The sequence below is a fragment of the Chrysemys picta genome, chromosome 15, assembly GCF_011386835.1.
Source record: "Chrysemys picta bellii isolate R12L10 chromosome 15, ASM1138683v2, whole genome shotgun sequence".
NCBI classification, from domain to species: domain Eukaryota; kingdom Metazoa; phylum Chordata; order Testudines; family Emydidae; genus Chrysemys; species Chrysemys picta.
In genome coordinates this window covers 23,859,474-23,886,323 of record NC_088805.1, presented here as the reverse complement: position 1 = coordinate 23,886,323, position 26,850 = coordinate 23,859,474, and the positions used below count along the sequence as shown (strand labels likewise).

Below are 26,850 nucleotides of genomic sequence, written 5' to 3'. Positions count from 1 at the left end.
CCCTGGGCAGGATATGCTGAACCATGAGGGAGCAGCAAGCATACTTTACTTTCTGCAGGGCTGGATTGTGCAGTTTGCACCAAGTCCTCTAGGGGGTGCTGCAGAGCTGCACTATCTTGCAGTGAGCGTGGGGAGGTACTCTCTCATGAGACAGAATTGGTCCTGGGGCTGCCCAGTGCACACAGGTGTGGAGGTGAGTTCTGCACGGTCCACTTTGCATTAGGATGTGCTGGTGTCTCTGGCCCTGCTTCACGGAGTGGAAGCAGGGCTATGCTGCTGCTGCCCTATCTCTCTCTTTTGGGTCCCCAATTGTAGGGCTTGCTGTTGTGTCATTGGCCTTTAAGGGAATGGTGCATATGGGAAGAATCTCCTTGAGCCTTCCCGTATGCATGTTCAAGGGCTGAGTACGATCTGGCCTCAGATGTGTGTGTGTGGGGGGGGAAGTAGTGGGAAAGAGATAAGAGTAGCAGTAAGGGAAGGTATCTTTCTCCTGCTGCCTCCGGAATGGTAAATGGAATGTGCTTGGCTTTTGGATGACACACGTAACTGATTTTACTTATGCTCGCTCATATTTTCTACTCAAAGGAAAGATCTCCTGGGAGCTCTCTGCTTCATCCTGCAAAGCAGACTAAGCAGCGTCTTTTTCCTTCCGTATGCAGGTTCTTAGATCATAAGCTCCTTGGGGGCAGGGAATGTGTCTGTGTGCAGGCTTGTACAGTACCTGCCATGGTGGGGGCTTGATCCTGACGGGGGCCTCTGGGCACTATTACAATATTTCTATTAAATAGCAATGATGCCGATCCACAGTTACACAGCTCAATGCATTTGCACAAGACCAATTGTATTTTTCCTCATCGGACAATACATTTATCATCAGAGGTGTATTGAAATGCCTGTTAGAATACAAAAATTTTCATACAGGAACGATTTTCACATGGCATGTTCACTGTAGAAGCCCTGAGATTCCCAGATGTGGGCTTTTCCAGTCCAGCTTCGCTCTCTCTACACAGATAAAATGTTAAAGCTATAGGGGGGGAAAAAAGGCTTTTCATTAAACATAACCACCTTGGTGCTCTGTAAAAGCACATTCCAAAAGGCCTCTATCTTACTTCTGTTGAACTCAATGGTATTTTGCTATTGACTTCAGTGAAAGCAGAATCATGTGCCAACTCAGGGGACCTGATTCTGTGATCTGTTCTTACCTTGAGTAGGATTCAGAGGGGCAAGTATGAGAGTATCATTGACTTCCACATGACTATTCATGCAAGTAAGTGCTACTCGATGTTAAGGTTGCGGAAGCTGGTACAGATGTGAATTAATCTGAAGTCTGATCCTACACCAATTTAAAATAATAGCAAATAAATGCCAGTAAATACATTATCCCAGAACATACATGGCCTAACCGGTCATCAAGAGTTCTAGCACAGAGATCAAATCAGATTTTGTCTCCCTCTAATGACTGGGCTGCATAAAGGGGTTTGAGTTCACTACTGCCCTCGAGCGAATAGGCTGGGTCTTATAGCTCAGTGGCTTTCAATCTTTTTTCAAAAAATGTCAAATGAAGATGCGGACACCTTTGGAAATCTTATACCTGATCCGTGGACCCCCAGGCTCCATGGACCACAGGTTGAAAACCACAGTTCAATAGTAATGTCAACCTTTCTCAAACCACTTAAACATAGTCTGCAGACACCCCTGTTGAAAACCACTGTTTTAGCTCATGCGGCAGAGGCTCCTGCTTTTAGATACAGAGGTCCTGTTACATGGTCTTTTACCCACCTGGTAGGGACGAAAAGTAATGAGAATGTCCTTAATAACCCCAGATCTTTAATAAGCTCAACTGATTTCAAGATTCCTTTCAGATGTTTTAAAATCCTTGCACTGACTGAAGGAGGATGGCTTTAGCTAATCCCCCTCCCCCCCCACACACACAAACTGGGCTTGGGAATAATAGAGTGAATGCATCAGCTACAGTGCAAGGAAAGGGAACATGAAAGTGCCAGGTGTCCTAGATAATTCAGAAGTGCATCTTGTTTCCATCTATTTTAGGAAAAGTGTCATTAAGTGTGACTGAAGTTTTAAAGATGGAAGCAAAACAGCTAAAGCTTATGTGGAAACAAATAGAGATCGGGGGAACACTGTGGGTGCCTGGAGATTTGGGGGATAGGAGCAGAGAGATGGCTTTTGATTGCTACCTACCAAAACCAAGGGGGTCAGCATGGTAGAGACGTGGGAAACTATTGCTATGACAACAAAGTGTTTGCTCTTAAAGAGAAAATTATGTAGAGCGCCTGCAAAGAGGTTTCAAAAGGAAATGTGTCTAAAATATATGGGTCACGTTTTTTGAAAGATTTGTTTGCTTTTGATTCTTTATAATGTTTCCCGTGGAGATCAGCAAATGTAGATGCCACGTTTTTTGGCAAAGGGGAACTTAAGCTAAACTTGAAACAGTTGCAAAAGTTTATAGAAAGCCATATAGATAAATATAAAATATGGTCTATAGTAGTTTCAGCCCTAAGATTTTTAACTTCCGTCTTTAATAGTCAGTTTTTCTTCTCTTCCGTTGGCTTCATTTTAAATTGAAAATGGGATAATTTTTTTAAAAGAGAGATTTTGATTATACTCTTGCAGAAAGTAAAAATAGGACATGGTAATTAAAAGAAATAACTTTCTTTACTGGTTGGGATAAAAGTGCAAAGGTCTGTATTGCTCATTTAGCCTTTCCACAGCAGGTTGCAAGTTTTGAATCCATCAGAGGATGGTAATTCCCGAAAGTCATTATTAGAACTGGTTGACAATTGCCAAGAATGTTCTGGGAGTACTGACTTAGATGTTAATGAATCCTCTCCGTGAAAAGTGCAGCCTCCATGCATACTGCCAAATGTCCATGCAGTCAAGTTGCGCTGAGATATATTTGAAGGTCAAGGCTGGTTTAAGGCAATCTGGGTCTTTAAATACACCGTAACACTAGGCTCCTCCTAGCTTTAGCCCTGACTTCAGGCTCTAAACAAGTGACCTCATTTTCATGGGTGCTGAGCACCCCCCCCACACACACACACCCTCTTTGAGTCCAATTCGTATATTTAATAATTTAAAAAAGATAGCTTCAGCCCTTTCCTCTCGCAGGCAAACCTCCCTTTGATGTCAATGAGAGCTTTACCTGTGTCAGGGCTACAGAACTAGTCTTAATGAAAGCATGGCTGAAGACTGGCCAGCTGTTCTTTCCCCTCTTAACTTGGTTCAGTCTAAATGAATCGTTTGCTTTTTCAGATGATGCCAGTATGTCAAGTGAATGTGAAACACTGGTCATGGATGTTATAAAGTGCACAACGCATCGGAGATGATTCTCTCAGCGTTTTGTAATGAAAGGGAGGATGGTCCAGTGTTTAGGGCACTAGTCTATCACACAGGAAACCTGGGTTCAATCCCCTGCTCCACCACAGACCTAGGCAAGTCTGTTGGTCTCTCTCAGATTCAGTTCCTCATCTGTAAAATGGGGATAACATCACTGTGCTACCTCATGGGGCATTACAATAATAAATACATTTAAGATTTGTGAGGTGCTTATTAACGGGGGTCAGAGAAGGACCTAAGAGAGTAAATCATCTAAAACATACACCCATGAATGCCCAGAGAAAGAGGCAGATGCTTCTTACCCTGACTTCTCTGGAGAAAAAAAGAGGGTTTTCCTGTTGTCTTTGTGGGAGTAGGATCTGGCCCTTCACGTAAGCCCGTGCTAGAGTCCACAGCTTGACTCTCCACCTCTTGGTCCTTAGGTTGACTGTGGCTGCAGAGCATTACTCGTCACCTGGGGATCAGGGTGAGCTTTCGATAGAACAATAATAACTCCTGCTGGGTGATCAGAGCAGCATTAATATATCCATGTATTTGCCTCCCCTTTTGTCTTTAAATGTACGGTACATATTGGTAACAATATGTTTAAGGGTGGAATGAGAGGCAACAGCAACGAATGGTATCTTTTCAGGTTGTAGTTAAGGGAGAATTGCCAATGTTGTTTTGGCTTCATGTTTTCTATCAGGCTGCCAAGACGGAGAAAGGGAAAAAAGCTTTGGCAATTTGCCAGTTCATTTACTAACTTAAAGACAGTAGACAAATATGTCCATGAAGATGGGTGTTTGCAAACATTTATTCATATGTGGTACCAGTGATACATCTCCAGACATCTGCCATTCTTTTGTGGGAAATCGTTTGTTACTTACTTTTCCTAATAAAGCAACTGCATCTCCTTCTTTTGTCCACTGATGATGCCGTGCTGTGTCAAACATATTGGACAAAACGCAAAGAAGGTGTCGATAGTAAATGATTCCTAATCAGACTAACCCAGGTGCGCATCTGAGTGTTGCTCTGTGGAATTTGGGGCACCTTTTTTTGTTTTGTTTATCTGGGCGGTGTCCATATGTTTTCAACAAGGGCATCAGATGTTTGAGGGGACTCATGAAGAGACTGAGAGCTCACATAAATGGTATAACCCCTACCAAGACAAGTCCTTTTCTGGATATCTTTCCCAGCTGGGGAACATATATTCTTTAAATACTTCCTCTCAGATGACTTTAGGCTGCAGCTCAGAGATTCCAGAGGTGGGCCCAGGTGGCAAACTTCACAGGTGTGGAGTATTAGATGGAACCCAAACCATGGCTAGTGTTTAGCGTCAATGGTCCTAAAACCTTACGGGTTCAGTACCCCCAAATGGCAGAAATATAATGAGATTGACTGAATGTGAGAGACTTTCACCACCTGAAAGATGGAAACCTCAGGGCAGCAGCTTCTTTTCACTAGACGGTTGCCATCTTGGGTTGCATTCAGAAAAGTATAATTATTTATGATTTGTATTATCATTGTGCCTAGCAGCCCCAGAAGATGTCCTTTCTGATTTGGGATTTGTCTTGGAATTAAAACTTTCAGGTGGGCTCATATTTGGAAGTCCTTTGGAGGCTAGGGCTTATTTCTACTAATTGTAGACCACGAACATACTCTACTACAGCCTTGGCTAATCTGTTTTCCATAGACATTGGCATTTTGACTGGCAGTGGTACTTTCCCCATGGCAGTTAATAGAAGACTTCAGAAAATGCAATCCACATGATAACAAAGTGATATTAAGGAGCCAGGTGGTGTGACTGATTGCTATTAGTGTAATTAGTAATAAATATTTATAATATGGTAGTGACAAAAGGCCAAAGTTGGCACTGAGACTCCAATGGGCTTTGCAGTTGTACAGACATAGCTAAGAGACCGTCCTTTTCCAGCAAGGTTTACAGTCTAGCCTCTGACTTTTTCGAAAATGCAGGTTCAAGTCATAGGTAAAAATATGTCTTGATGGACTGTAATCCTGGTCTTTTGAGTGCATCACAATGCAAACCTGACTGAGAATCTCTTTCAGAATGACTTGGGACAAGAATAGCAAGTGTGTTGTACAAGTGGGTGTAGCAGGTGTGAAGAAGTTTGCATAGATCTTGCCTGTCGCATGCCTGGCTCTAAGTCTGTAAGTGTTTCTGTCTATTCTTTGGTTTCATGAGCACTATTTTCTCTTATAAATATGAGCGCGCACACACACACACACACACACACGCGCACACACACACACGCACCAGTGTAATTTCTGATCTAGAGCTGATGGGCTCAGTGAAAGGCTTGTTAACCATCCAATTTGAGTATTTTGAATTAAACATCAAGATCCCAAATTATTAGATCTTGGCAATGCCCCCATTTCCCTTGTGAAACGATCCCATTAATGTTAATATGGTAAGACTTCTCCGTGTAGGAAAGTATTTACGGGGTCTTCAAAGACCACAAAATGAGCCATAATAAAAGAGTTCTTGCCAAGTTTGGCCATGCAAATTAGGGACATATGGTTTGTGGGGCTGTTGCTGACGAAAATCCTGCAAAGCCTCGTTTATCGGTCTACCTCCTGCCATCCATCACACTTCCAGATAGTGGCAGGAGATGTCAGCAGAAGCTTTTATTGCACCTTAAAGTCAGCTTAGTATGTGCTCAGCATTCAGGTGAAAGAGTGCAGCAGAATCCAAGTCGAATGTCTTATTGGAGGTGAGCCTTGTTCGTAACTATCGATCTGTCTCCTTTCTAGACGGTTCAGCACCATAGTATCTGAGCATCTAATATGATTGTGGTTTTCACATTATGCCTATTTCTCTGGAAGTCCGTGGGACAGATTATTTTCTCCTTTATCCTGGTGTAAATGTGGAGTAACGCCATTGAAATCTCTGGCCCAGATATCCAAGTAAAACGAATATTGTTGTGAATTTCAAATGTTTTGAAAATTTCTCCATTCAATTGCTTTGACTTCATTATATAGCTCAGTGGTTTGAGCATTGGCCTTCTAAACCCAGGGTTGTGAGTTCAGTCCTTGAGGGGGGCCACTTAGGGATCGGGGGCAAAAATCTGTCTGGGGATTGGTCCTGCTTTGAGCAGGGGGTTGGACTAGATGACCTCCTGAGGTCCCTTCCAACCCTGATATTCTATGATTCTTCTTCTTTCCTTTTATTTAGAAACTCAGGTTGTAGAAGTAACACATTTTAAACCATTTAATGGTTTCTTCAAACTGCAAAGTGGCTGGCTATGATTGCAAAGGTATTTTTGTAATTGTTTATAAAAAAGCTGTGGGTTTTTTTTTGTTTTATACTTCATTGAAAAGGCAGAGGCATCAGGGAATGTGAAAGGTGGAGAGAGATGTAAACAGAAGCATCCTTCACTGTCAGAGGAACTTTTCGACACAAGTATGTTCAATCAGTGCTGGCTCCTTCTCATTAAGCGATGTCACTTAATTACAGCTCCAGGTGAAACAAAATGATTTGCCATCATCATATCAATTTAATCGACGTGATATAAATATAAGCTTTTCGCTCTTTGCATAATGAGTAAACATGACCTCCTTTTTTTAATGTATTTTTATTGGCATTTTTAATAGGCTTCTCACGCACAAGCTCTCCATGCAAAGGATTTCCATAATAACAAAAGGCAAATGATCATGTCTTCCCACACTAGTCACTTGATATAATGATGCATGCCACTTCCTGCTTCTCCCACAAGGGCGTATGCACCCTTATGCATGCAAACCGCAGAAAGGGGCCGAGCAGGTGGAAACTGAGGGTTGGCAGCTCTGTCAACCCCTTCCAGGAACAGGACTGGAGAGGAAAGGAAAGACTAGCATAGGAAATGCCGTACTTGATTGGACCAATGGCTGCTGAGCACTGGAAAGAGACTTTGTTGGGTTATGAAGCGCCTGCCCCTAGTCCAAATCACCAAGGCATCAGGTGAATAGAAGCAGAGACAACGCTCTTCCTGCTGATAGACTATGTGGCAGGGAGACTAGCACCCTGTGCGGTTAAGCGTAGAACATTAGCTAAGGAACTCTGCCACTGGTGGCTAGATCTCCTGTGGGCACTCCCTATGCTGCTCGCTGATGGGGGAGAAGCGGCAAAGGAGAGTTAAAGGATGCATTGATTTCTGCTTGAGAACAGGCCAGTGTTTAAGGTGGTGTGATATATAGAGCAGCATCCCCCACCACCCAACCCTGCAGTGGCTGTTTGGAGGCACTTTGCCGACTCCACAAGTGGTTGGCTTTGAGGTCAGGACCGATTTCATCCCCCTCCTTCATGTCCCTTCATGTTGCATGGTCCAGGCAGACTTTCATGTTTAAAGGGGTTTGAAATTTGAATTGTACCTCTCTTCGGTTATGCTCTCGTCCTCTTGCTCAGCTCATGCAGTGAAACCAGACTGGTCAGTGCCACTCTGCTGGTTGCGGGTTTGACTCCCCTCCAGCGCTGCAGGGAGACTGTTGGTTTGTTTAAAGTGCCTTCCCCCTTCTAAGCTCCTCCTCCCCAAAACCTGTCTTTGCTGAATTCGCATTTACATTGTGAAAAGAGTTCTGCTCATGGGAAGCTGAGGAAAGCCTTTTGCTTGTAAAAACCTAAGTGTCAGTTCCAAACCCTAGTATCTGATCTGTTTGGGCCAGGTTTTGAAATCAATGCAAGTTAGATGCAGTAAGCTCCTTGCTGCATCTTTCGGTGCTTACATATCTTTCAAAAAGTGGCCCAAACTGACTAGGGATTGTGGTGTCTGCATTATTATTATTATTATTATTATTATTATTATTTTAGTGCCCAATAGAAAACACCTGATTTTAAAAGGGCCTGATTTTCAAGAAGCACTGAGCACCTACCCTCTGAAAACCAGCCTCAATTCGGACACCCCAAATCACTAGTCATTGCTGAAAACCTTGGCCTTTTGCTAAATAACTAGGAAATTGTTGCCAAATCCATCTTACCAGCTCAGAAATGAAACCTACTTGCCCATCTTTACTATGATGATGATAAGGAGAAAATTAACTGTCTCTTTTACCCACCATCACAAGAAGGGGCTTTCCCTCCAGTGAGTGAGCAAGTAGAATTTTGCACCTTGCCTTAAACAGCTAGGGCAAGGCCTAATATTCCCGTCACTCAGAAGTTGTTTGAAAAGGCCCCATTTTCCTTCAAGTCGGAAAAATGGTGTGAAGCTGTATTCCAAAAGTCAGTGAATACCGATGAAGAGAAATTCGCAGAGAAGAAGATAGTTGTGCCAACAGACCTGCAAGTTTACTCCAGCTCTCATAATTAGAGGGTGGGGGAAGAAATTGAGCTGAATTTCACCAACGGTCAGCTCATAACAATCAGCCAGCTTGTTATAATATAAGCCAATATAAACCTGTAATCTAAATAAGAATCCTATCCTCCTGGGTATTATCATTAGGAATATGACAATATTGCATTTCTGAAGGATTCTGCAACTTTGCTGGTTGTCACTAAGAATGCTGGGCTAATTCCTGAATCCTTAATTAGTTTTAACTTGGTCATCAATGATGTCTTTTGTGAAAACTGAATAAAAACTTCAGGGTTTGACCCTTGAATTTGACAGAGGCAGATTGGAAAAAACTTGCCTGACAGCTCATGTGCACAGATTCTTGCTTTGCTTGTGACGTGGAAAACAAAGAATAAAAATGAGATTGGGCCAGAAACCATCAATACACAGAATACAAAAGGCAAGTAAGTAAGTATGAATATTCTGTTGGAAGCTTTGAACCAAATTAACAAATTACTGTGTCTGCTGGATTGCAATAATGGTATTTCACAGTCCTAGGAAACTATTCTGTTTTATATCAAAGCACAATAATGCATATTTAAGTACCTGTTTTATTGCAGTAGCAGTCATTTAAAAATTCCCTACAGATCCTAGGATTCTCTATGATCTACTGTAAAAGCAGCAGATGTGCCTTGACTTAAGAGATGAGTGGAGAAAGTTTAATCGAAGATTATTAATGGGAGGACCACAGATAACTATGTTACAATCTTCAGGTGGCCACTGAAACCAAATCACTTTGTGGCGCTCGTAGTCAAGTAAAGTTGGACTGGATAGGTAACTGGGCAGGCGTTGTACAGTAGACGATGCAGGGTTTGTTGTTGGTAACACAAGAAGTGGCTCTTCCTCTGAGTCAATACTAAACAAATTCCTCGTTCCGGTATTTGATGGATGCTGTTTTTCAGGTGAAACATACAATCAAGGTCCTGAGCAGCTGTGGTCATTCTACTGTGACACTTCTCATACGAGATGCGGTGTGTTATCACCAGAGTGTCCTAGATAAACTCCAACTCAGGTCATTATTCTCTGTCTTAAATTCCTTTCTGCAGTTTCAGTTGGATGTGGGCTTCTCTTGCATTATTGCTATACCGTCTTACACAGCTGCTCAACTTCAGTGATGAGTACAAATTTTCCCTATATAGTATTACAGCCTGTGCCTAAATCTCAGGGACGTGTTGAGGTTTAATTTAATTAATGTTCATAAAAGTGCTTGGAGGTGTTTGGATGAAAGTTGCTATTGAAATACTAAGCTTATAGGTTTTTCGCTCAGTTTCTTCTTTGCGCCTGTATTTCTGCCATTCTCTGCACAGAGCAGTCTGATTTACTGTGGTTTCCGTGTACTTGCGCATGTCAGAAAATGGTTAATTTTCCAAAGCTTAAAACCAAACCTCCCTGCATGGCCAGAAGGAAGAAAAGATTAACAAGATGCTGAAGGGGCCAACTGTGAGAGTCTGTTCCACTGTCGGGTTATGATGGAGACTGATTACCAAGATCAGTGACATCTTTGCAGGGATGATGTAGCAGACGTATATTTGTGGCCAGAAGTGAGTGTCTCTGTTAGGTCCTTATTGACTGTGTCTGGAATGGGTCACTATATCTTTCCATCATGATTCCAGAAACAATATTTGGTTCTTTCTGCACATATTGACTTATAGACCCCATTTGGTTTTGGTTTTTTTGGTTTTAGAAGGATCCTCATTCAGTTGTCCACCTATTTTTGCATAAGCGATTACTGTGACATTTAGAGATTTATATGTGGAATTTGGTTATAGGATATTTGCATGCAAAGGTGGCCAGTTAGATGCATTGTTAGCTATTTACATCTGGAGTTCTACACAGTTCACACATGGAATTGTAGTGATTGCTTGTGCAAATAACGTGCAGTTGTGCACAAGCAGTTTGGAAAACTCCAGCCCACAATGCAATCAGAGGTCGATGTCCTGAATCTGGTGACATCGATGCATGGGGTTCCCATGGGGCAGACTTGATTAATATGGCTCCCTCCTCTTCTGTATAACCAATAATGGGCTTCTATTCTGAGCCCAGAAGTGGTCCTCCTGCTGTAATTTCCTCTTCCCCCTCCAGGCCCTATAGTCCATGGAAATGAAGCTGTCTCCCAAGAGGGGAGTGAGTGAAAGAGGTATGTAACTTCAAATCAAAATTGTTGGGCAGCTGGAACAAGGAGGGGGAGTTTGTGGCCGAAGGCATAATGGCAATTGTTTGGGGGGTTTTGTGCTGGTGTGGAAGCAGATAAGGCAGGATTCCACAGTCGACCCACAGCAGCACTGTGATCAGCTTACAAGGGGCACAGAAAACAAATCACGTAGACCCCAGCGATAATGTGGTCGAGATGTGTAGGAAAACACAGTCACCTGGTCTCACCATAGCAAAATTACACATAGAAGCATCCTTCAAACAACATATTCACAGCAAAACTGCATGTGGGTCCCTTTGCCCTGAGGGCTCCCTTCCTGTGTCTTCAGGGTTACTGCATTGTTACTCCCCTCTTCCCTCCCCATTATCTAACTTTCTGGGGTCCCTACAGCCCCCTATTCTGCTATGGCCCCCAGGGTACAAAGGGTCTTCCAAGTGTATCAGGAAAAGGGATGGAGTGGGCAGGGTCAAGCAGCTATCTGAGCATCTCACAATCCTAAAAAAAGAACAGGAGTACTTGTGGCACCTTGGAGACTAACAAATTTATTTGAGCATAAGCTTTTGTGGGCTACAGCCCACTTCTTCGGTATCCTCACCAACCCCACGAGGTAGGGCAGGGCTGTTGATTTGCCCAAGGTCCCACAGGTAATTTCTGGCAGAACAGAGATTTGAACCCAGTTTTCCCAAGACCTAGATTATTGCTGTAACCACTGCACCATCCTTCCTTTCTAAACCTGTCTTCAGGACCCCCTTTGGAAGCAACCCATAGGCCCAATATTCAAATGTGATTCTCGGAGGACAGGTAAGATATTTCTCTTTAAACATGTGATATTTCCCCCCCCCCTTTTGACAAAGTCCCTTTAACTTTCAAGCAAGCTTAATCCTGGACTTGTTTAAAGCACAGTCAGTCAGTTGCTCTATATTATGCCTGGTGGCTTAGCAATGTGCAGAACAGATTAAGCCAAACACATAAAAAAGCTCATTTCATTTAGGATCTGCAGCAAAATTTGAAAAGGATCCTGGGGGAGAAAGACCAGCTCAGCCTTTTCCTTCCCCGGCCCCTCCTCCTAGACTTGCTTGCAACAACCTGGAACTTTTCCGTGCAGAAGCAATTCAAAAGAAAGAAGGTGAGGCGTAGTCGATGGAATCAGCCAGCTGAAATACTCCAGCTGGCTGGCTGCCCGATAAGAGCATTGCGTGTGACCCAGTCCAGTGTTCCTGTTCCTTTTGAAGAGGAATTTGTATAAATTTAGGTGGCTACCTAAATAATCCTAGATTAGTTTCACTTCCATGCTCCTGTGAGGACATTTGCCATCAAGGAGTCCTTCATGGGTTTTTTTTTCCTTCCTTATGTTTGGTTAAGATCTTACTCCACTAGTAGCCTCATTAATTTTAATAGAACTATTTGTGGAGTAAGATACTTTTCAATGTGACTAAGGGTATCAGAGTCTGGCCTTCAGGGTAAATCCTTATGAGACACAGCTAATCAGGGACAGACAAGTAATAGAACTCGGGAGTCTGCTTTGATCCCTGCTCTAACCACTAGATCAATGGCTTGATCTTCAGCTGGTATAAATCAGTGTAGCTCTGTTAACGTCAATGGAGCTATACCAATTTATACCAGCTGAGGATCTGACCCCATGTCTGTATTGATTTTCATCTTTAGAAGGATAATTGTCTACAGATGAGGCAAACTTAGATCACTGACAAGAGAGACAGAGTCTCAGAAGTCTTCTGGAAATGTGCGTGCTTCCTAAGTGTAATATCAGTTTCATACTGCAATACGCTATCTGAATTACAAACGGTTGCCCCTAAATTGCTAAACATTTAGATATAATAAGGAAAGGAGGGAAACTTTTTCCAGTGGAGGCTTAGTATGTTGAAATGAAATAGAAAAACGCTGATTCTTAAATTCACACCCATTTTCTTAAGTGAGATGAGTGTGGAATCAGGTAATATTTTGATGTTTGTCATGGTAATTAGAATGCCCAACAAGCGTGTTCATTGAAGTAGAGAAAATTCTGACATCCTGGGAGGAGACATTACAATACAGCCCATTTGTGACACTCAGTTCATCCCTTAAAATTATTTTGAATTCCTGAATTACAGCTGTCTGTCCTTGGAGCGCTGCTTTGTTGAAATCTGCACAGGGGTAAGCGGTACAAATTGGTGAAAACAGTAAATCTTTGCAGTGCTCCTCTTTTGTCTAAGCTCGCTTTTTAAAATGATGGGTGCAATTCAGATAGGCCTCTTTGGTTTCACTTGGGCTTTTGAACACTTCAGATCGTTGACTATTTAAGATGCGACTGCTTTTTCTTAGGGTAGGGAGAAAAGTCATCCAGCAGCTACGGGTCAAACTCACTGCTGGTCTAAGTGGGAGTTCTTCTGTTCCCTGGAGCAGTAAATCCAGCTCTACAGTTTACCCATCCTGAGATTTCCTATATGAACATTAAGGGTATGTCTATACTGCAGCTGGGAAGGCGTATCCTAGTGTAGGTAGACAGACACGCTTGAGCTAACTGCCTGAGTACGTACAGTGGGTTTGAACTTGCGTGTCTAGCACGAGCCAACACCTGTGCTGTTGCAGCTACATTGGCAAGTTAGTGAGCTAGCGCGTCTGTCCACCCCCATGTGGAAGCACCCTCCCAGCTGCGGTGTAGACAAATCTTGTAACCGGAATGGCCAGTTTCTGCCATTCTTTACTCATGTATTTTACTGTACAGCTAGAATGGCTCTGACCCAAAGTTCATCGAAGTCAATGGAAAGACTCCCTTTAACGTGATGGAGCTTTGGCCCACGCCTTAGGAAAGTAATAAATTACTACTCAGCCTGGTAGAATCTGTCTGAAACTGGGGACTTCTCTGAGCTGTAATCTGAAAGCTAGGGCCAATCATGAAGTTCCATTGGACAGCCAAACTTTCTCAAAGGTAGGGGGAAACTGAGGTGGTGAGTGAGGGCAGAAGAGAGTGTTGATGGAAGAAAACACCACCTTGATAGTGCGTGTATGGGTATGGAGAGCAGGAGCTTCTAAGTCATGTATGTGCTCATTCTTGAGAGAGCTGTAGCACTTGGACAGAGGAACGCCTTGCACTTCCATAGAACTTTCCATTCTTGGGTGTCAAAGTGCTTTGCAATAAGGTGAGTCTGTATGGGGATATTAAAGCACAGAGAGGTTAAGTGACCTTGCCCAAGGCTGCACAATAAGTTGATGTCAGAACCAGGAATAACATTGATGGCTTCCTATGCATTGCGCCATGCTGTGACAATGCTGCTCTATAGGGAGGAGCTTACTGTGCATCTATGGTACAGTGTGTAGCTGCAAAGAGCATTCAGCAATGAGATCATTATAGCACAGCTAGCTAAACAGAGGAAAGATGAAAGAAGTCAATGATAAACCTGGATCTTTGTGACCTCCTACATAACCGCAAATCAAGATTTATATCCCTAGGTGGCACAAAATCTGTTGCATGAGACTGGCTGCAGGGGACAGTTTTTTGTATTAACCAAAACCTCAACAGATGTTGCATACACCTTCTTGTTGAAACATTCTCCTGCCAGCAAAATAGAGGGCCCTGTATGTTAATGAATGTTCACTTATTGTGGTTAGGCACGGGTTCCCTGCGGAGGAATATTAAAATGAGACATTTCTCTGAGGGCTTCTACAGATGGCAGAGGGTGTATGTGCAGGCAAATGAATTCCTGCTTCCAGCAAAGTTAGACTTGCTCTTCAGACACAATGGCAACGTATAGTCCGATGGACAGCGAAGTTTACTCTCGGGCTCCCAACCACAGTCAGTGGCTGGAAGTCTGCGTTAGCATCCAAAAGGCAGAGGTAGTGGTGACTCAGATATGGGATTTTAGGAGAACTACGGTAGTTATTGTCTCTGGTCTCTTATGTGGACAAGCCTCCTCTGTATCCAGTCCAGTTCAGAGCAGGGGAAATTCATCCCTGTGCAGAGGGCTATGGCAGGACTATGCCCTGTTCAAGTCTAATTTACACAGCCCTTTGCATAGACATGAATTACAATAAGAGCAAGTTTGCTGAGGCTGGGGCGGAAAAAGACAAACACCAAAGGGCACTAAAACATCGAGTGCCTCTAGTGCTTTCAGAAGGAAAGTGCTATCACATAAAATAGAGCAGTCACTCTGCTTCCCACTGCACCTCTCTCGATAGAAGGATCGATGTGTCTTAGGAAGACACATTGCTGTCCTGGGGCAGGGAGGAAAATGTCTGTGTCTAGCTCAGCAGAGCTGGCTAGAATGCTGCATCTCACTTCAGCGCCTTCCTTTGGTTTCATATAATCTGATTACAGGCTTAGAAATCAGTGGAACTGTCATATGGTACTAAGGTCAAATATGGGCATAAGTGTTTGAGAAGGACGGTCCAATGGTTAGGGCACTAACCTAGGACTTAGGAGACCTGAGGTTCAAGTCCATGTTCTGTCACTAATTTCCTGAGTGAACTTGGGCAAGTCACTTAGCTTCCCTGTGCCTCAGTTCCCCACTTATAAGCTCTTCCCTACTTTATAGGTGTGTTGTGAGAAAAATACATTAAAGATTATGGTCTGCTTGTTACTAAGGTAGAAGGGCCCAGATAAGTAGCTAAAATAGCTAGATTGATAGGACTGGGGCCTTAGAACTCTATTCAAACCGCAGCTTTCTGTTTAAAAATAATCATCTTTGGCTTTTCAATTGGAAAGTGGAAACAGTTAAATAAATCAAACCTTCTTGGGGTTGCTGTCCAGGTATATCTGGTGGCAGATCCTTATCTTGCAAGAGTTAAATCCCTTTATCTGGTGGACATGTAGGATTGCTCTTCCTTTTCACTCTGGAGCTAGTCCTGGGCTTCCTCTTGTACCATTCCTCATAGAATATCAGGGTTGGAAGGGATCTCAGGAGGTCATCTAGTCCAACCCGCTGCTCAAAGCAGGACCAATTCCCAACTAAATCATCCCAGCCAGGGCTTTGTCAAGCCGGGCCTTAAAAACCTCCAAGGAAGGAGATTCCACTACCTCCCTAGGTAACGCATTCCAGTGCTTCACCACCCTCCTAGTAAAATAGTGTTTCCTAATATCCAACCTAGACCTCCCCCGCTGCAACTTGAGACCATTGCTCCTTGTTCTGTCCTCAAAGGCGAAGGTTTTCCCATCAGTTGCTAATAGGGAAACAGCAGCTTTTCCACCATTCAGTACGAAGTTTCTGAGGACTATGTGCCTTTGTGTGCCACCAAAGTGCATTAGCACTGTGTACTCCTGGCTCCTAAGTCTTTGTATTCTTTTGTTGGGCTATCCATATATTGGCTTTCATATGCAGAACCTCCGCTCGCTATACTTATTCATTATGTGCATACCTTGCATCGATTTGAATATGTTTCACTTAGGGACTTATCCTCCACCCACTGACGTCAAAAGCAACGCTCCCATTGACTGCAATGATGCAGAATCCAGGCCACTACAGATGAAAATCTTTCTTCTTTCCTAAAGCTCTGGGGGTGATGTTGATACTCTTTGGGGTGTTTGTATCAAATCTTCAGGAAATGTCTCTGGAGCGATGTGCTTCCAACCTTTGGATCATGAGTAAGCATATCCTGAAGAATGCCTCCCTTTGTGCTCATGTACTGTCTTCTCTCCAAGATGTAGAGCACTGCAAACCAAGCTAGTCCTGCGATAATACAGTTATTCCCTCTTCCTATAGAGTCTCTGGGTGATTTGAATGTAGGACCTTGAACCCTACAGCACAGACCTCTACTGCTACAGTCACAGGAGTAACTCCATTAGCAGATGACAGTAGTAGTAAGCTGTTATCCTTTGGGAATCAGCCACTAGAAGTAAAGCAACACATACTATGCTAGTGTGTTTCAATCACACAGAGGGAATGTTTGTAGGGTCCAGGGTTGACTGGTGGGTGACCGTTTCCTTTAGTTAAAGTAAAGTATCTCAGGCATATCCTGTCAACTTGGCTAAACTCTACCATATTTCTCTCTTTTTCTCTCTCTCGTTCTACAAAATTAATTTCACACTAAAGCACTCTGGTAGGCAGTAAAATAGGGCATCAGCTTTAGCATGCTAGCGGCTATGCTGCTCATCTGCAAATTACACACTTAGAAAAATCACCTGCTTTTCATTTATTAGCTACAAAGCTAAGCCCCTCTACTCTCCCCACTTCCCACTTTTAATTAAGTGCAAGTCAGAGTACCTGAAAACATGAATGCCCACGTTTGTAACAATACGAGTGCACCTAAGACAAGTCAACAAGAAAAACATTAGCACTGAATAAAAATCACATAAAGGATAGCACCATGCAGATTAGTACCTTGGAGAAGCATTACTGATATTTAAGTAGGAACCAACTCCAATTCTCAGTTGCATTGGGGGAAATTCATTTAAAATCGTTATAAAACCAACCATCTTTCTATTTGGGTCTCCACCAAAATGCCTGTTTCATTTATTTAAATCTTACTTCAGGGTTTTGTTGTTGTTGCTGATGGCAATTTTTACTGGAAAGGCAAATTTCTGCTGTCTTGTATATTGGCTGCGTTTGAGCCAGCAACATTGCCTGTTAATCAAATTACCAGACTGGCTTGAGTGAGAAGTAAAAATGTTATGCAAGCTTCTGAGAAGAGAAAAGGATGCTTTTATTGGCTTTAAAGGCCGGGTAGTTAAATGACGAGGGTGAGCAGTTTTACTTTGATTTTGGACCTGGTACCATGGATTTCAGTTCAGGAGCTGGGTACCGATACTACAGCATATTCAATTAGTTCTTTCCGCCTGTGTGGTTCCCAACGCTAGCATGTAAGTCAATGAATGAACCCATGTGGGTGATCTGGCCCAGTAAGAAATCTTGCTGTATTCTGTGCTTTGAGGGTGCGAAATGTCTACTTGTGTATGTTGAAGGCAGCCAGGTTTAAAGGCTCCTTTGTTCTTGCTTCCAGCTCCATTAGGGTCTAGTATCAATTCAGTATCTTTCTGGGCTTCAGTTCCCCAACTGTAGATATGGGTATAAGTACTATCTTACAAAGGCATTGTGAAGATAAATCTATTACTGACTGTGAGATGCTCAGTCCAATCCTATGGTAATAGAGGGCATATTAAGTAGCTAAAATGGCTTAACGTTGTAGCCAGTTGTGGAATCTGATGTTCTTCATGGTGTGGCCCAAAGAGCCCAGAATGGAGCTGCTGTTCCCTGGCTGGTTTGGTGCCTGGGAGAGATCTCTGTTTAAGCAAACTCTCTTATGATCAAAGATTTAGGGCTTATTGTTACCACCTATGCTCTGGTGAGAGACTGGCCATCTCATACATTGAAACATACGACCCCCCAAAATTAACACGAGTTCCTTTATTCTTTGCTATATAATGCAAAATCCAAGGCCTGCAAGATAAACATATAAAGAAGGAGCGCTGTACTTTAAATGGACTTTTCTGCTTTGTTTTCAAGCAACCTGACATGTGACTCAGTTGATTTCTAGGAGGCTTTGCAAAGGTATGCAGGCGGGCATCCTGACAGCCAAGCATTGTAATTGACTGCTTATCATACTTCAGGAATGATCCAAAGGGCTCCTTTGTTGATCTTCATGAGTTTGATGAGAGACTGAAGCTGATTCCTTGTTCTGTCTGGGAGAGTAAAGATTGTATAACTTGTGTAAAGCAATTCTCATACAGTCAGTCACTCCTGGTACCGTTGGCCAAGGACGTATTTTATGCATCGCGTGTGCCTTGACCTATAGACTAACATAAGAAAAGTGGATTGAGGAAAAGAGACGAGAGAGGAATGAAGATTAGGAATAAACCAGTTGTGTAACCAGACCTTTACCACTGAATCTCATTCTCAATAATTCCACTTAGCACAATTAACTGTTTCACTGCTGGGTTCCACAGAAGTTTCTTGGTCCTTTGGAATGTGGCACTTTTTGTGGGGGGAGTGCAAATGTTCCATTGCAACGCTAGTGTTTCTGTAGCTATGAGGTATTATTTATTTTTATTGCTGTTGTGCCTAGGACCCCATTGTGCTAGGTGCTGTACAAACCTAGAACAAAGACATTCCTTGCCCCAAAGACCTTACCCATAGTTCATGCTAGAAGTGCATTTGATTTATAATCAATGGGGCAGCACTGGAGCCAGGTTTTGTCCTGGGGAGCTTAGGCAGCACTGAAGTGAACTAGTTTTTCTCAGCCATTGTAAACTAGGTTCAAAGCTGGATTTACTATTACTAGAAATGATCTTTCGGTTGGGGTCACACATTTAGGGGGGGATCTCAAATGGAGGTTATTTTGAATCCCCTCTGAAAACCATAAGCATAACCATAACCTTACCATTTCCTTAATACACTTCATGTTATGAAAAATACAAGAAGTGTTAAAAATATTATTATTTGTCCTGTAGTAGCATCTAGATGTCCCAAACAAATCACGGCCTCATTGAGTTAGGCTTTGTCCAAACATTAAAAAGATGGTCCATACGCAAAAGAATCTGCAGTCTTCACATTTTGCCTTGATTTATACTCTGTGCTTTGTCAGGATAGAACTTAAAGGGTGATTTTCTAAAGCACCTAGGAGATCTGGAAGCACGTGTCTCATTGAAAGTCAATTGATTTGTGCTCCTAAATCCCATGGGTATTTGTGAAAATCTCCAATTTCATCCATTGTTTGCCTATGCTTTGTACTGTTTGTTTTTTTAAAGAGAGACTTTATTTTAAAAAAAATTCATCTGCATTTCCAGAGGTCTCTGCCTCTGCTGTTTTCCCAGAGATAATTCTGTATTAATGAGGTTAACTGAATCTCTACTTGTGTAAATTCGCACTGCCTGCTCCCTTCCCCAAGGGCCCTTTTAAAGATGGGTTTTTGAATCTCTCAGGCTACCCCAAGCAAACACTTTAAATAAAATAAAACCATATTTTAAAACCTCAGAGCTTCTCTCTGTGTTGGTTTCTGTTCGTCACTTCCAGCACTCCGCTGTTCATTTGAAGGCGGAGTGGGAGGGAGAGCCAGTCTTTAGTTATTGAACAGCTGAATATATAAATATATTAAGAAAGTAACTTGTACATTTGAATCTCATTGAGACTACATAGTTCTGAATCTTGAATTTGTTCAGTAGCTATAGTTGGTAACAGCCGGCTCCAGCATTTCTGCCACCCCAAGCGGCGGCAATTGGGGGAAAAAAAAAAAAAAGCCGCGATCGGCGGCGCAGTTCAGTGGCAGGTCCTTCTCTCCTAGAGGGAGTGAGGGACCTGCCCCGTCCGAATTGCCGCAGGTGCTGCCCCTCTCCCTTGGCCGCCCCAAGCACCTGCTTGTTAAGCTGGTGCCTGGAGCCGGCCCTGTTTGGTAATTTGTAGACACATTATAGGTCAGATTCTGCTATCCTGACATTGGGTTCTTACTTCTCCACTCATCCCACTGATTTGCACTTGCTTTCCCTAGGAATATTGCAGTATTGCTAACCTCAAATGTTCAAAAACAATGTGTCAGTCCCGTGCCCTTCCCCCCCTCTGCATCATGAGATTGGCATAAAATTCCTGAGATTTAAAAAATAAATAAATTCATATGGGTTCTTTTTTTATTTGCCTTCTGGCTTTTGAACCTGTAGATTTCACATTTTCGAGCATTATCTCCACCACCTCCAGGGCTAAAAACATACCTGTTTTTTTAAATGAAAGCTGAGATTCTGGAGTATTCACCTAATTCTGGGTCTGTCAGGTTTTAAGAAAAATGTCAAACGTGAGACTTGCATTAAAATGGTGAGAGTCGGCAACACTGGTTAGTGAGAGCAAGGGCTGGGAGATGGCAACGCTGATCATCTACCATTGCAACCCCAAAATATGGCACCATTGTAATCCAAAAGAGAGTCCTGTGAGTGAATTAGGTGGAGCTGATTTTATGTCAACTTCTGCCATTCCTAAAAGGATGATGGATTAGCTGTATATGCCCCTTCCTCCCCCGCCCCACCCCGCAACCCTTTTCCCTGTTCCCTCCTTCTATCTTTTCTTTATGGCTTTTCTCTCCCCCCCCCCCATCCCATGAATTCTCTCCAGCTAGCTGACATGTGAGGGACACTAAACATGGTTATTTGTACTTCTCTGGTGTGCTCAGTTTGAGAGGAGGAAGTTGAAGTTCTAGTGATTTTGAGGGGCCTCCATTGTTGGGCGCTCAACCTGCGGTATCTTAGAGGCCTGGTGTTCAGAGGGCAAGTGCTAAGTTATTTGTGACAGTTGGGCCCCTTTATGGCATCTCAGGTTGGACACCCAAATTCAATGGCCACTTTTGAAAACTTTGGCTGGGATTGTTGATGGAAGCTAGGGGAGTTAGGTGCCCAGATCCCATAGAATTGCAAGATGAGTTTGTGCATCCAAATCCCAGCCTGAGGATTTGATTTGTGCTGAAGGAGAGGGCTCTTACTGCAACAGCCTTACTATGAATCCTAAGAAAAAGAAAAGTGGCCTTCAGGTATCCTCGAGTGAGAAACTAAGGGCCCTGAATGTGTTTATTATCCCACTTTTCACGGGCCAGCGAAGGCAGAGGAAACGTTCTGCCTCCCTGGGTTGGGAAATGAGATCTTTTCAGGCATTAACCGCATTATTCAATAGGAAAATGTATTTATGACATTTATGTGAATACGTATTGGCTCTGCCGTTATACTCGCTAGGATGAAATTACAAGGGCTATCAATCCTCATGCTTCAGGCCATAAGATCTGTAAAGTAGTGGATTGGATTTCAGCTGGCCCTGTTGGTTTTCAAAGTCCTTAATGTGAAGAGGCCTGGCTATAATCAAGACCATCTCTTTAGCCTTGTGAAAACTAGACTCCCCCCTGCCCTTAAAAATAAAACAAATAAAAAAAAGGTAGATTCACCATTGGCAGCAATAATGGGAACTCTCTTGTAAACCAGACACAGGATCTCCTACCACAATGTCATCTTGGAGCAGGGTTAGAAAACCTAGTGGTTAAAATGCCGATAGCGCCCAGTGCCTTGTCTACACTAGAGCTTCTACTGTTGCTACCACCAGGGGAAGCACTTCTAGTGTAGATGTAACCTGTGAGCCCTGTTCCGTATCCTGATGCTCCCTTCTCCATCGGTCATCAGGACTCTTAACCATTATTGTGGAAGCTTCTAGGGCTTGGAAGTAGTGCCACCTGGATTTCCTCCACTTCCTCATCCCTCTCCACTGTCGAAGAGACACGGGTTTATCAGAAGTGTTCTCTGCTTTAATTCTTCTCGGTTCCTCGCTGCTCCCCTTTTTTTAATGCTTTAGCACTAATGCCATTCAATACTCTTTGAATTGTTACACTTTAACTGCCGGACCCCCAGTGTTAAGTGCTAGGGGGACTTTATAAATGAAATTATTAGGGTGTCCTTAAGATGACCATGTCAGAAAGAAATTTCTCCATCCGCTCTTCATCATTTAGAGAACCAGCATCTATCATTGGCCTCTGCTAGTGACAGGCTTCTGTGAAGTCCTTTGTGAGGATGAACAAGCATTTAGGACTTAACTTTCACTGTGGGCAAAAATCTCCCCTATGTGGAAGAGCCGTGCAAGGCCGACACACCACTGAGACTCCCCATAAGCCTTCAAACGAGGACTTAAGTGACACACAGGCCTTGTGAATTTCATCCATTAGGAAGCTTTTGGTGCTTGTGCTTGCAGCAGGTTTTAGGCAGAGGAGGTATGGGGGCATGGAAAAATTTTGATCTGTGCTGACCCACCTGAAGCAAAGACAGCAGTGTGCTGGGTAACAGCGTAACAAACTTGGTGCATTTATTTAGAGTCTCTCCTTAGAGGATCTCAAAGGTGTATATTAACATTTTATTTTCACAGAGGGGAAACTAAGGCACAAAAGGCTTGCACAGAGGTTCATTAAGATCGCGCAGAGAGAGAGAGAGAGAGAGAGAGAGAGAGCCTGAATTGGGACAGACAAATCCTCCTTCATTGCATTCCAGAGTCCTTCCTAAAATTTCCAGGCCAGCAATACGTTGAGTGGCATCTTATACTGGTACAGCAACATTAATTAGTTCCCTATCAAAGACTGTCACGACTTCTCCTTCTACTGTAAAACTCAGTATTGAGAACTCTGATGCACAGAATGCATGACATGAGCTATTTACTTGTGTACAGTTCAAACAATCCTTCGCTAACACCCCTCTTTAAGACATGTAACAGATACACAAAGGGGCACTTACCTATTTCTGCAATTAGAGACTAAACTCTATCCATGTTCCTAATGCTGCTCACTGTTTAGACACTCAGCAGAAAGCAAAATGATCCACGGGGTCTTTTTAAGGACCTATTAGGCTTTTGTGCAGGTTTCAGCAAAAGGAGTTCAAATTTCTAACAGCAATTTGTTTTCAAGAGGAGCATTGAAGTAAAAGGTTTTTGTAGAGATGCAGCTTTTAGGGTTCTCCTCGGAGAACTGAAATGACTGATTTCAAAAAGCCATCACCTATAATAATTCTTTGATTTCATACATATCTCATTAGAGCGTCAAATCATAGGTGAGCGAAGAAACAATAGAAGCCACATAGATTGCCTGTGGTTCTGAAGTGTGAACTGAAAGAAAAACAAGCCAGTGACTGGACTATTGATCATTCTTTAACATCATCTTGATGGAATCCTAATTAAAGAACCCCAAATCTCAGCGCTATTGATTCTCTTATCTATCTTGGGACCTAGTGCTGCAAGCACTTGCTACTGAGGTTTGTGCTTACTACTAGGAATAGTCTCCTTTGAATTCCATGGGTTTACTGGCAATAGTAAATCCCAATGGGCCTAATTCTCCATTGCCTTGCACCTTGCAAATGTCCTTGCTGATCCCAAGTCTAGTGAAGTCCAGTCTCTTCTTTGTTAGTATAATAGTGAGTATCCCTGCCTGTCACGTGGGAGACCTGGGTTGATTCCCCGACGGGGAGAGCAAGGCCTTTTTGTCCTGCTTTGAGCAGGGGTTGGACTAGATGACCTCCTGAGGTCCTTTCCAACCCTGATATTCTATTCTATGATTCTGTAGGAGCATTTCTGTTGACTTCAATGGATCAGAGCCTTAGACTTGTGCAAAGTGGGTGTAAAACGCCACCAGATGAGCAGGCGCTAGAGAAGTGCAAAGAATGAATTGTACTGCATTTTACACTGACTTTGCACTCACTGTTGTACAAGTGTAAACGATTGCACATTGTGCAAGGCAATGGCGTAATGTACATCACAGAAAACGACATCAGAATGATGTAGCCTTAGGGTGGGAGAAAACCCTCCTCATGCTGCCTTCTGAATTTTGAATTTGACACTTTCCCTCCTCCCCATTTTATAGCAACAGTATTTCAAATTTACAGCATCTAACATTTCAAGACTAGATGGCAAAATATTGAGTAAAAAAAAAAAGCTTTCCCTGGGATGCTCAAATATTTCAGTTCATGTTTAGAAGACAGGATCAATGTGCTATTAGTTGATTTCATTTCAGAATTGCCAATACGGTGATTCATTTAGACCAGTGATTCTCAAACCTTTGTACTGGTGACCCCTCTCACATAGGAAGCTTCTGAGTGTGACCCCCCCCTTATAAATTAAAAACACTTGTTTATATATTTAACACCATTATAAATGCTGGAGGCAAAGCAGGGTTTGGGGTGGAGGCTGACAGCTTGTGACCCCTCACATAATAACCTCACGAACCCCTGAGGGGTCTCGACCCCCAGTTTGAGAGCCCCTGAGCTAGACAATGTCAAAGAGCTGATCTCCGTCTTAGTGCTCCCTTTGCAAGCACACAGACTGCGATCAGATCTGTGGTTGTGGTAGTGGGGAATGCAAATATAGTGCTGCTACTGGACTTTCCAAGTTTTTCAAACCAGCATGGCACAGTGTTAAAGATCCTTGCCTCTTGTATCTGGTGTCCTCATCAAGATTTGACATACGAGGTGGCCAAGTCTTTGAATGGAGATATCCCATCTCCTAGAACTGGAAGGGACCTTGAAAGGTCATCAAGTCCAGCCCCCTGCCTTCACTAGCAGGACCAAGTACTGATTTTGCCCCAGATCCCTAAGTGGCCTCCTCAAGGATTGAACTCAGAACCCTTAGTTTAGCAGGCCAATGCTCAAACCACTGAGCTATCCCTCCCCTTTTAAGCTTTGTGATTCTTCTGCATTGCTGAGGCTCTTTGCTCGCCAAAGGAATTAAAGCAGCAGCCTACAAGAGATCAGGAAACAAAATAGTTTCTGAAGAGTGCTGAAAAGAATGCTAATAAGAAAGTAAAATCTGGTGGAAGTTGAAGGGAAATATATACATACAGGTATAGAATCAATAACCACACAAGGTTATCCATAATAAAGTGCAAGTCAGTTAAGCCTCATCTATCTTAATGCATCATTGTCTTTTTCCTTCCCCAATTAGTGTGAAAAGTTCAGTGACACCAAAAGTTATTCTAGGCTTTTGCAAAGGATTCTGACCTGTGCCTGCTATTTGTACTTTGAGATAATGGCCCTTGGATACCTGATTGCTGCCATTTGTATTTTTCTCTATTCTTCTTTATCAATACAATTTTAAGCTCCATATAAAGGCTTAATAGTCCCAGGATCTTTTCCCTTCTTTGTGTGTTTCTGAGTTTAAAGGCTTGGGGCCAAATTCTGACATTTGCTGCCCACAAAAGCCTCACCCAGCAGCAGAAGAGCAGATTGGAAGTTCTCTTCCTCTATTCAGGTTTCCCGCAAAACCCACAGACAGGCTGTTCCGTAGCCTGGGCAGCCAAGACTGAAGCTTTGACTGGGAAGTCTGGTGCACAGTTCAGTGGATGTGGACTGCATGTTGATGCTCATAGGAAACATCCCCTGGGTTGACAATGGCTCCTACACACAGCAGCCCCAGTGCAGATTATTCTTGCTCTTAGTGGCAGTAGTAGGGAGCAAGGGCACCAAAAATATGGATGCACCGTCACGCTTATTTTGCAGCACGTAAATGGCCATTTCACATATGGTGACTCTCGCAGTCTGCCCTTGATTGTGATTTTGCTGAAGCATGTAATTATAGTATAGGCTACTCTTTACAACCTGAGCTTGATTTAGGCTGCTATAATTTATCCGGTTTGCTCCGTCTCTTAGACTCGCTGTGAACAGGACTTGGTTATTGTAATTACCTTTTTGGCTTAAACACTTTTCAGCAGTAAAATGAGAAAATTCAAAGGAGGCATAAACAAGTGAACATGGCAAGTATGTTATCACTAATAAACATGCTGTAAAAGACCTGCTGTACATCATACACCTATAGTATCCTCTGTTCCCTCTTCGAAGCTGGCAGTTGCACCCCCGCAATATTTCTTTCTCCCTTTGGAAATATAAATGGCAATGGTGCTAGTTTCTTCTATTTCTGTATTCATTTATTTAAGCAAGGGATTCATTGGACTAGAGTATAGGAAAATTTTGGTCTAATTCTGCTCTCAGGATAAAAACAAATCTGAAACTGTATTTTGCTTAATAGGATGTAGGGAAATACTTTGAGGTATTAGAATTAAACCGAACAGGGAAGAATTCATGGATACTGGCTAATCACCTCAAGGAATAATCCTTTGAATTTACTGGTGAGGGAGAAAATTTAAAACTGATAATAGGAAATGTTTTGTTTTGTTGTGGTTTTTTTTCCACACACGGTACAAATGGCCCATGGAACTCATTGCATGGGAAGGCTATACAGATAAGGCACGTACCAGCTTCTCAGGCACCCCCCGCCCCAGAGGATAAACCCAAAATTATACCATCTTGCACTGCAGAGGAAACTGTACAGTGTAAGCTCATGAAATTTGCCCCCTCCCTCAATGTGGAGGAAGATATACAATAGCTTTCTACCCTAGTTTAGGATTTCCACACACTAGTTTGTAGACCAAACAAAAACGAGTTTATTAACTACAAAAGATAGATTTTAAGTGATTATAAGGGATAGCAAACCGATCAAAGCAGATTACCTAGTAAATAAACAAAAACACAGTCTAAGCTTAATATACTAAAGAAATTGAATAGGAGTAGGCGATTCTCACCCTAACCGTTGGTTTAGGCAGTTTGCAGAGATTCTTGAGGGCAAGCTGCAT

At 42.8% G+C, this 26,850-nt stretch overlaps 1 protein-coding gene across 4 annotated transcripts in view; it reads left to right on the top strand.

Moving 5' to 3' along the window:
* Nucleotides 1–26,850, top strand: part of LOC101934617 (transmembrane protein 132C) — a 304,006-nt gene that overhangs the window by 108,280 nt on the left and 168,876 nt on the right. The window lies entirely within an intron of this gene.